Consider the following 12637-nt stretch of genomic DNA (forward strand, 5'->3'; position numbering starts at 1 on the left):
CTTGAGTTACAATTTTTTAAAAAAAACTAATAAATGAGAAAAAAAACTATTCCCAAATGCGAATTAGTTGGTTTATACATTCCTCACAAAGCACTTTTTGCCCACAAGGTACAAGTGCGTGTTTTCTTGCATTATCTTTACAAATAACACACACCATTTCGTTGTTAAAACTTACTTCCTGGAGGTAAGTATTAACTTGGACATATGGAATGTTCAGAGGTTCATTCCTACCATATACTTCCTCCCACATTGCTAATGCCAAGCATTGATTAAATACAAATAGATAGCCCACGCCTGTACGTTGTTCGGCAGTGCTCTGGACCCGCTATTTGGACCCGAAAATATATTAGTTCGGACCCCAGACGTTAGACTGTTAGAGTTCGCATTGACTGGTTCATTATTAGAAAAAACGATAACATTTTTATTTATTCCATGAAAAACATTGATAGTGCTATTATCGAGTATTGATAAAACAAAATGCAGTAAACAGTAAACACATGATAAAATAAACAAAAATAAAATATTTTATCATGAGTAAACATACAACTCAACAATTAATACTGTGACACTGTGTGGCTCATAAAGTTTTTGTAACTTGTAAATACTAAATTATATTTTAATACAAAATATATCTTATAGTTAATAAGCAATAATCTTTACTACTTTAATTATGATAACTATCAATTAAAAATAACTAAATTATTATGTTGATTATAAAAAAAATTCAGTCTTGGATCAAGGAATCAAGCATTCAAGCTCATACATATTTATTATTGATGAGAATCAGTTTAGTCTTATTTATAAGAATTAGGTAGTGGAAGAATACTAAACACAAAATTGAAAAAGGTGAAACAATCTTATATTTAACATTGATTTATGCAAAATATATTATATACATTTTTTATCAATATATTTAGTAATCATAGCTACTCAAAACAAAAATGAATAATAAAAAATAAATAAAAATCATAAAAAATACCAAATAATAAATCATCCAACATATTCAGTTGATTTCAAAATAATATTTTTATAATAATTATAGACATATAATGAACATTCCTTATAAATGACACATAAAATAAATAATAAAATACATTTTATCGAGATATACAAATCTGTTTAAAAGTACAATAATATCATTTAAAATATTTTTCAAAGTATAACATATACATAATAACATTATTACATATTTAAACATTCTGTAATATAGATAATTTATCTTTATTTTTTTTTGTTTTCATATTTTTGGACATAATATTAAAATCTCTCAATAAACGACAGTGTAATAAATGAACAGTGATGTATGATAAATGACTTTGGCAACTATTTTCAATATTTAAAAAAGGATATAAATTTATTTCAATATCTTTTAAAATAGTTAAACATAATTTTTTTTTTTGAGGATTTTTTTCTATTGTTTTTTTATAAATTTGTTGTGATGATTTAACAAAGTTAATAAATTCGTCTGTTGGTAACATTAATTTTGTTGGAAGAGAATCCTTATTTTCATATGATTTAAATTGAATCAAGAGCTCATTATTGCTTTCAAAATATTGATCTTTCTTAAGAAATATATATTTACATAAATCACAGTTAATTATGTTAATAAATTTGAACCCTAAATAACCTGCAAAATATGTGTTAGAGCAATCTTCTAAAGTATTTTTTTTTTAAATTATTTGTTGTAGAATCTGTTGTTGAAGTTAGATAAGAAGAGTTTAATGATAAAGAGGAAGATGTACTATGATCAGAATCAGAATCTAAATTATTTGTAGTATCTAAAATAGAAGTTTTAAAATCAGTTAGTATATTTTTATCATCGTCTGCTTCACAATTACTTGAATTGGAAGGTTTTATTAAATTTATTTTTGAATTTATTCGGAATGTAGTTCTAAATGTTCTACATATAGGGTTTCGGTTATACCCACCTCTTTGTCTGTACACTGAAAAAGTATTTTCAAGAAAATCTTGATTTAACCTAGCAGTCATAAGGTATTCAAACCCAAATTCTTTTTGATCTTCATATAACTTTATTATGGCTGTTAAGGTCCAAACCATGCCATTAAAACATGGTGGACGAGTGATACCTTTATTTGTAATTTTTTGTAAATTTAGGTTCCATTCATTAGCTACATTAAGAACTGCAACACTTTATTTTCTGACAAAGCACTTTTTAGTGGATTTTTATCAAATAAAGAATTGCTATTTAAAGTATCTAATAAGTCATTCATATGTTTTACAAATATTGCAGTATCTTTAGCTGTGTTTGATTTCAACTCTCCTGTAGCCACACAAGTGTGAATTGTAGCGGCTACAGAATTGCTAAAAATTTGAAATGCCAATTTGCAATTCATTTTTTGGAATGGCCCCGGATTTATATGAGAATCAGTTAATTTAGTTAAAGATTTACTCGTGTTACTATTTTTATCTATTGTATAAGTTTTTATAATGTCTTTAAAAGAAACAAGTTTGTCATTAAATAAAAAATCACCTGTTAAAAAGTTATTTCTGTAATTTTTAATTAAATGAGGTGCATCATAGATTCCATATATTTTAATTTTATTATTGATGTAAAAAAATGGAATTTCTTTAGACATTCCTAGATCCTTATATGCTGCTTGATTGTTAGTACCCTGATCACACACAACTGCTTTTACATGAAGACCCACTTCCAAAAGTTTTTCAACGGTACTAATTATTAATTTATTTAATACTGAATGGCTCATAGAAGAAGCACTAAAAAAAATAAGCTACAGGTAGTTTCCAATTAGAGTACAGCCCTCTTGCCATAAATACCAATGCTTGAGAAGCTGGTTTATTTGTCCTACCTAAATGCCCTAAATCTTCAAACCCCTCTACTAAATCTAACGGTTTTGAATATTCTAAAAAAGTTTTTATTTTCATTTCATCAAATGCTACTATACAATATTTTTCATTTACTGTTAATGTTTCGGTTTTTAATTTAATTTGATTAAAAAGATTAGAATTATATCCAGGTAAAAATTTTGAACTACCAATCCATCTTTTAATAGTTGAAACTCCTGGGAGAATAACTTGTAATTTATTTTTCAAAAATGAGTATGTAGTCGGTGATTTATAAAACAAAGAAAGAGCAAATTTTTTTTCATTTAAAGTCCATTATTGTCGAGATTTTACCGAGTGTAAAGTTTGCATAGTTACCAAAGCACGGGATGATAGAGACTGGTATTTTAAAGAATTTATCATATTAGAAGTATTTAATTTATGTGATATGGTTTTTAAATTTGAACGTAACTTACATAAAGACGAACTTTTATTTTTTAAAAGCCCTTGTTGTCGTTTTATAATAGATTTTAATTTAATCTTACGGTGTATCTTTTATCATCTTGATTGTTCTTTTTAGTTGGAAACAATTTTTTTTTAGAAACTGCAGATGTTGGAATGGCCATAAACATTTTATGAATACCTTAAAAAATTTAAAATAATTATATAGAAAATATAACTATAAATAAGTAAGTATATAATATAATATTGATTGATATTCGCGTATTCGTTTATAACAGGGGTGGCCAACGTGGATGAACGTATTCGCGAGCCACATAGACAAATATAATTATGCCAAGAGCCAAAATATTTATAAATACATTTTATATAATTTGATACATTTTAATAAATGCTTACCAATAAATTAAAACTATAGCAATAGTAAGTAAATTTTGATTTGATAAATAAGACGCGGCTACGCGAGCCACATCTGACTCGCGACCGCAATTTGGCCACCCCCGGTTTATTGTATGTGACCTACCGAACCGATAATTTTTTTTTAAAAACTGTCATAATTAAAAATCATAAAATAATAATAATTTATTATTATTGATTAATTAGTAAAATTATTGTTTTTTACAACACTAAAATGTACTTACGAGGTAATACTATTGGTGTAGGAGGAGACAAAGGTCTAGACTTTGAAGGTGTACAAAAAGACAAGCTCGTTTGTGCCGTATAAACTTTAGTTGGCTTTTGGACATGTAATTCTTCATCTGATGAGTCTTCTTTAAAATTATTAGGGACTGCTGTCTTTTTTAATCTTATTTTCTTTCATCAGTGAAATCAGAATCATCAAAATGATCTTCACAAACCACCCTATTTTTTAAATTTGTTTCAGAAAGAAGATCTATGTTTCCTAAAATACCGATAATCACTTATTTTTTAATTAATAAACTACAATTAATTGTTTATAGTGAATTTAATTGGAATTTTAAAATAATATATATCAATAAATTGAATATAATTATTAATCACTTACCTGAATTATTCAACCACAATCTTGCACGTTCTGGGTCTGTGGGAAATTTATACAAATGCAATGAACTATTGGTTCTCTTGCTTTTACCACAATTAAAAAAAAACACACTTATTTCCTCTTTGCATTTTAAAGAATTTAAATAATATAATATATAATGTTTAGTAAATGTTAAACAAAAAACAGGTAGGTATTCAAAATAGTTTTATATTCGAAAATATAAGTTACAAACGCAGGTACTAGCTTCACACTGAAGAGCTAACTACCAAGTGATGAGGAGTACGACTTAAAATCGGTTTATTTTTATTTTTTTCAAAATTGTGTATAATAAATATACGTATATAATATATAGGTACCTATATGACTATATTCTATATGTTTATTTTTAGTCTTGTTCACAACACTATTGTCTAAATCCATTGTTTAGGCTATAAATAGCATTATAATTTTATTTTATTCAAAAAACGATTCTGAGCGAAGACGGTCTGTCAGCTAGGAATATAAATATAATATAAATCGTTATTATACTCGTGAATATCCGATTTTGACAAAATTAATTTTTCAAACGCTCAAAAAATATTTGAAGATTTACGTTCAATTTTTTTAAAAGTCCAAAAATAAATTAAGAACCTTGTGTTCAAATTATAAATCTATAATGTATGAATATTAAGAATTTAAAAAAATTTTAACTATAAAATAATTATTACCTACATTTTCATGATTTTAACGACATTCATCAAAATTCTAACTCGAACGTTTATAAAAAAATATTGTGATTGTGTTTTTGATAAATATTTGGTAAATGAACAGATTATGAGGAACTTTGTATTAAGTTTTCAAGGTTTTTGAGCCTGTGAAAGTGTGAAAATTTTTTATCGACAATAATTTCTAAACAAAAAACGAAAAAATATATCAAGTATTTATTTTTTTTGAGTTCAGACAAAAAAAAAATCTGTTTCTTTAAACACTGTGTAACGTCACAGCATTTTTTGCAGTCATATTATCAATGTCATAAACATACCTGTACCCATATTACCGTTAATGAACACACCTTATTTATATTGTTATGAATATCGCGCGCTAATGAAGAAATGACCGCAGTGCTATGCAATAAATGTTCCCCGTCCCCCCCGTCATCATGCAGTGTTCGTCGTCGACGTGCCGCGGTTGCCCGCCGCCCGTCACCTCCGGGCTTTTTGTCGCGTCCGTCGGTGCACTCGCCGCAGTGCAGTTATTAAAATTCCACATTATTATAAAAGTCCCGCAACACGCCTACCCTGAGCTTCCCCACCTCAACATCTCAGCCATCAACATCGGCCATCATCCAGCCAGCTTCGTCGGACTGCCGACACTTCGTTTTCCAACGCCATTTGTACCAGTCGTGGCTCTCTTTTTTTCGTGTGCTCAGTCTCACCGATAGTCCAACTGTCCAGAACACGTGTCCACCAACACATACATACCCGGCGAAGTTTCTTTTTGTTTTTCCTTCAACATCGTTGCGTCCACGCCATGATGGGCTAAACGACACCACGGGCCCGACGTCGGGCGAAGTAACTCTCAGCCACTGACCAATGCAGATGGGCCGTGTAGACCGCGTGTGTGTCGACGGCCATCCGGTCAACCGCTAGCAGCCTCGTCGTCCATCAAATACCTAATATTGTAATGTAATGTATTAAAATCCCCCCCCCCCCCCCATATTTCCCTCTTATTTGTGTTAGGAGAATTTTTTTTTTATATGTGTCCACCGTTGTGTCTGGTGCAGTTCCTTTTTTTGCTACCTCCCATCCTTACCGTCCTTAGCGATATGCCGGACGGTAACCCTATAGTTGGCGAAGTAAAATTTAATATAAAAATCATCTGTGTTCCGCCGAACCTCGTGGGCTGATCCGTGGGTTCGCTCCGTCCAAAACAAATACTCTTTTTTACCTAATTCCCGTCCCATTTTCTATTATACTCATACGACTGCCATGTGCCCACATTATTATGTATGCCGTACTATTATTATTATTCACAAATATTTATTGTTGCACGTTGTAAAATACAAGACCTCTAATTACCCTAACTTTCTTTTTATTTTATTTATATTTTCTTTTATATTATGTTTTCTTTTTTTCCCTCTTTAAATAAATCTTTGGCGTTCATTTGCCACTGCGTGTACAAAGCCTATGAGCTCCACCGACTTAGCCTTCGGGCTAACACGCGGTGCGGCTCATAGGTCACGACCGAAGTGTTCCCCTTTGGTCGTGGGTAGCTTTTGGTAGCCTAGCAAACTACCAAATTCTTACAACTGGTTTTGCGTAAAAATTCCAGTTTTTCCTTCATTTTTTTTTTTTTTGTTTTATCAGGTAATACCTTAATGAGTACTAAACATTATTTACTTGCTACCAAACACTACCTTTAAAGTTAAAAATTGTAGCATTTTACGGCACCCTAAATAAAACCACCTTAAATATGACTGACAGAAAAAAAACACACATAATTATTATAAAATAGCTCCACGCTCAGAATCTAAAATGTGCGTTAATAAAAAAGTTTTACTCTTAAAAAATGCGAATAATCAAATTTTATCTTCCCATTTTTTTTAAAATGAATAATTGAAATTGTATACTTTTTTTGGATTTAAAAAAAAAAAATAGAAAAAATAGTTTGAATATGTAATAGTTTCATTTGTTAGTGGTTTCAAAAAATTACAATAAGTACGTAAAATAATCAATAAAATTATTTTATAAAAGTATAAGGCAATTTTGAGCAAAAACTACAACAGCACGGCGGCACCAGTAATAATAATAATAATAGCCGCCACTAAATAATTTTGCTATTATACGATAGAGAGCATAATATTATTTATTATTGTACAAGTTTATTTTTATAATGTTATTATGTATAAAAATAGTTCGGTCGTCTGCGTTCCACCGGTCACCGATAGTTGATACCTATACTATATTATAATATTTATTACATGACATGTTTATTATTGTTCATCGACAATTATTATTATGCATCAAAACTGTAGACGCGATCTATGAAATCGTAATAACACTAAAATTACGGTTTTCAAAATCTACATTGAAATGGGCTATCTATTTGTATTTAATCAATGTGCCAAGTCTTCCGGAACAAAAAAATCACGTTCATCCCCTGGTATACAGTTTAAAGACATAGGTTAATACCACTATCAAAAATATAGAAGTATAAATGTTTGACTTTTCTTACTGTCATGTTCTTGTGGCTCAGGGTTTTCCACCATAGCTCTGTTCGGAAACTCTTGAAGTTGAAAACACAACAAAATAATAAATAAGAATTTAAGAATTAAAATAATAATATTATTTTTTTTTTTTAATAATAATACTAATGCATTCTTACGATTATGAGTTGACAGTAAATCATCTAAATCATCAATCACTACTAGTTGTCTTCTCGGTCTTAGAATTAATGAATCCAAGCTCCCATTGGAATCTGCATAGGCTAGATTACTAATAATCGCTGAAAACAATAATTTGAACGGTAAAATCTTGAGTAAATTATTCCAGCAAAATTTTGAATTAAGGTATAGAGCTGGCCCTAGTAATAATACCTAATAATAATAATAGCATATTCTTACAATGAGGAGCTTGTAAAGAATCATCTAGATTTTCAAATAACTGCTGTCTTGGGCTAGCAATAAATGAATCCAAGCTCTCTTCTAAAATATGCTGTCCAGATACTAAGGATTCTGTAATTGACATTATAATTTGATTATAATAATTGTAATTTTTAGTTATTAAAAAATAATATTTTTTTCTTACCATGATCGTCATTATCTGATTCATCTACTACTTGTAGTTGTAAATTTACAGTTTCATCTTGTTGATGTAGTGGTTCATTGTCCCTGGTATCGTTTGGGTGGTTACCGCCTTGCTGTATATTTATAGCAAAATGTATATTTTATGTAATTCTTCATAAGAAGCCACTGTATAAGAATATCGGCTTAAAAATTCTTTGATGTTTATAAGACCTAAATTAAGTTGTCTAGTAGCATGTTGAATGCGCTCACTATTGGAAATATATCGAATTCTTGTGTTCCTTGTCGGTGTTAAACCATTTTGTAATTGATTAATTACAATATTGTAGTTGCTAATTAAATCGCATAGGCTATCTGTAAATAGAAACATTCATAAAATATTTTAAATGTTATTTAGTAATTGCTTATTACTTGTATCCAACAAATCAATTTGTACTACTTCTATTCATAATTAAGAAGTGTCCAAGACCAATAGTTTTATGTTATATACTTGTTTTTTTATTTATTTTAATATCACAGACCTTTTAATATGAATATAAAGTATACAGTGACAGTTTATGTACAAAAAAAAAAATAAAATAAAAATTATTATAGTTAATTAATGAAATCCCTAGTAGTGGTTAAAAAATATTGATTGGGAACGATGACATAAAAATGATCCCAATATGATATTTCATAAAGACTTTATGAATGATAAAGAATACAAATAAGTTGTATTATGAAAGTTATTTGTATTTACCTCAAAGTTAATTTGTATAAAAGATTCATTGATACTATTTAATATGCTTTTTAAGGGAAAAGTAACAACTATTTCTTCCTCTTTTGAGATTTTAAATTTAAAAACACCAATATAGTCAGAATGTGATACTCGATGTTATACTTGGAGTTAATATTTTGGTATATTATATATATTTTTGATTATTATGAGTTATGACTATTATGAAGAGACCATAGCTGAAATAATAACTCTATAATAAATTATATTAATAGATCTTAATATTCTAATAAGTGATATGCATAAGTATAGAAGGTAAGTAGGCTTTTTGTTATATTTTAATTTCAAAGCGAGTTATGAGTATTTTAAAATTGTAAATTATTTTTACATCTTCAAATAATTATACTCGCTTTAAAATTATAATATAACAAAATCCGTATGAGACCCCCTAGATAATAATCTTACCTTTAAATTTTATAAGAGTTCAATTCACTCTAATTTTTAAACTAACAGAGCTAAACGTGATATGCTGTGCTATGTTAAGCACTTGTAAGATGGAGACACGGCTGTAGATAGTATGGTTGCGCATCAAGCCATGATAAAGTGGCAACAAAAAGTTCTTATCAAATTTATGAAAAAGTCACGTATTAGTGTCATCTAGTTTACTAATATATTTTATATTTATAGTTTACAAAATGTTTTAAACCTGTTACACATTATTATCAAATATAAACATTAAAATTAAACAAATTGTAACTACTAAGTACTAACTAGTAACTTGTAAGTATTTAAGAATTTAATTTTGAGCTCATGTTACATATTTACATATTTTCGCATTTAATATCTTAACTAGTTACTAATTTTGAAAATTTCTTTTTTGTTCTATTTAACTTTTTACATTCTATATTTTGGGCATAACTATGTTGTAGCATTCTCATAGTGATAAATATAACAATATATTAGTAAAAATGTCAGTCTTGTGAGTTGAGCCTTTTTTTTTTTATTCGGAGAAAAATATATGTTTGTCTTTTTAAGATTATTTATTTTTGCACTTTTTTAGATTCTGAACGAAGTGATGAATGTATTGATTTTACAATGATGTATGTTTTTTTTTTGTCGTCTGTGTACAGCATAACTAATCGAAATAATGCTCCAATTTCAAACAATGGGGGAGGTTTCCGATGTAAAAGTGAATATCCTTGGTGCATTATAAAGGTAAAAAGTTAACATTTTCCAACAGTTTTCAAAAAAATCGAGAAAAACAAAAAAAAAATGACGGAAAAACGGCAATTTTTACGCAAAACCAGTTTTCGACCAAATCGATTTTTTTTTTATGGCTGTAATTCAAAAACTAATCACTGAAAATACTTGAAATTTTCATCAAATGTTAATGTCAGTGGTATCTGTATATAGTTAAATTTTCAAAAAATTTTGACTTTTTTTGAGTTATTTATAGACCACTGAAATTTTCGATTTTTTTGAGAAATTTTTTTTAAAGTGTCGATAAAAAATTTTTGGATGACCAAAAAGTTTTGAAAATTTAATACAAGGTTCCTTATGAGTTGTTTTTATTGTAGCTAAAAATAATTAAAAATCGTTAGTCACAATTTTTTTTTATAAGAGTTTATAGTTCAAATTTTTACGAAATCTGTCGAAAACGCGAAAATTTGCAAGTAATTTTGAAGTTGAAAAATCATAAAATTTTTTTCTTTTATAACTAAGTTTTGAAAATTTGGTACAAGGTTCTCCATACATTTTTCTTCAAATATCTGTAAAAAAAACTACCGGATTCAGACAAAAAATTTTTATGAGTGTTTGAAATTTAAATTTTTACAAAACCGCGTTAAATAACGGTTTAGCCTCAAACGATTTTTGATATTTGTTATAATTCAAAAAGTATAAGTCGTAGATACTTGAAAATTTTACCAGTTATTTAGGTTGGCATTTTCTTTACTTGATTTAATTTTCAAAATATTTTAAGTTTTTTTGAGCTATTTATAGACAACTGAAATTTTCAATTTTTCTGAAAAATTTTTTTTGAAGGGTCGATAAAATTTTTTTGGCCCTATCAAAATACCTGTAAATTTTATACAAAGTTCCTCATATGTTATTCTTATAGTGATTAAAAAATTATAAGAATACATAGGCACAATTTTTTTTTATTAGCATTTGAAGTTCAAATATTGACAACAATTCGTCAAAACCACGAATATTTGCAAATTATATTGTAGGTATATTTCATAAAAAAATTTGTATAAGTAGCTAAGAGTTGAAAATTTAATACAAGGTTTTTCATAAGTAACTCTTACAATTATTATAAAAGAACTTAAATTTTGTTGTATTCAGGCCATTAAAACATAAACCACCTTTTTCACCAACCAATAGAAATTATATCCTAGGCTGACAAATCATCTTCGTTCAGAATCGTTTTTAGTATACAATGATAACTATCATTGGATTCAAATTTAACACTCCTATAATAAATAATAATGATCCATACGGCACCTAATGTACAGCAGAGCGGTACTCACTTGCCCGCTTTTTATCTTTAACTATATTGAAAACTTTAATTATGTCACCGTTACATGTTAAAAAACAACTATCAGTTTCTGTATTTAATTTCATAGTAAATGTTTTCATTTTTAAGGTAGTATACTGAGATCCTTGTATATTTTGTATCAATGGTCCACGTTTATGAAATCCAGAAAAATTGAACACTGGTATTTCTTTTAGAAAATCTAATTTCAACAAACTTATTTCGTTACTTCTTTTAACAACTTGTATAAGTGGCTTGTCTGGCTTCCGTATCATGTTCTTTAGAGTACTCATGTAATTCTCGAATGGAAATGTAGAACAATTGTCCAATGGACCGAATTTAATATAATCATCACATATATGCGTTAATCCATGGACGTTGTGTGATATAAGGTGCCGACCATACAAAATTTCAAAGGTCTTAAAAAAATTATCCAACAGTTTCTTAGCAATATTAATATATTGTGCAAAGTGTAGTAATCCGACCATATTACTTTATTTTATTACTTTATTTTTATTACCTTTGAGCTGATACTGTTTGCAATAATTTCATTTATCCAATTTATAGATCTAGTATTATATTCTTGTTATATGAATTCGTAGAATTAAAATACGTATATTATTTATATTATTTATAGATCTAGTTATATGATTTTTTTAGAAAGCTAATACGCATTCAATAATCGTGTCTTAGTAAACACGAAACTTGTGTTCCGGTTTACCATGACACACACGTATATTCTGGGACTACGTCCATGATTAGTTTTATATAAAAAGGGTTGTGGTAGTATTAAGATTCAGACATAGTTAAGCCTCAAGTACGCATGGACCGGTGGCGTTGTTCTATACTTAACAACACATCGGGCTAGTCGTTAATATTATTATTTTACTCTGTCTCAGTTAATAAATAACTTGATTTTCAAACTTATAAAAAACGAGTTGTTTATTTACTACAAATTTCTTACGCTCTCCGAAGAAGATAGACGACAAAAAGTGGACTTCGTCGTTAAATCGTGTTGAGCCATCTTCACCAGGACCGGCTCACTACAAAAGTCAGGACTCAATAATATTGTCATTGCTAAACTTAAATCAAAAAAGTGTTTCCAGTGTTCCTTTAGTACATCAGACTTGATAACAGAAGAACCCAAATAAAATAGAAACGTACGAAATTCAGTAGCTTTCCAGTTTTTTATATGAGTCAAACTTCTTGGTTTTCTATTGATTTCGCAAGGTATACTGACTCTTAGACCTATCAATATTGTAGATATTTCTTCTATTTGCCAAGATGGATAACGTAAAGGCACTGGGCCTTTAATCCATAAAT

This window comes from Aphis gossypii, unplaced genomic scaffold (assembly GCF_020184175.1).
Source record: "Aphis gossypii isolate Hap1 unplaced genomic scaffold, ASM2018417v2 Contig00263, whole genome shotgun sequence".
NCBI lineage: Eukaryota > Metazoa > Arthropoda > Insecta > Hemiptera > Aphididae > Aphis > Aphis gossypii.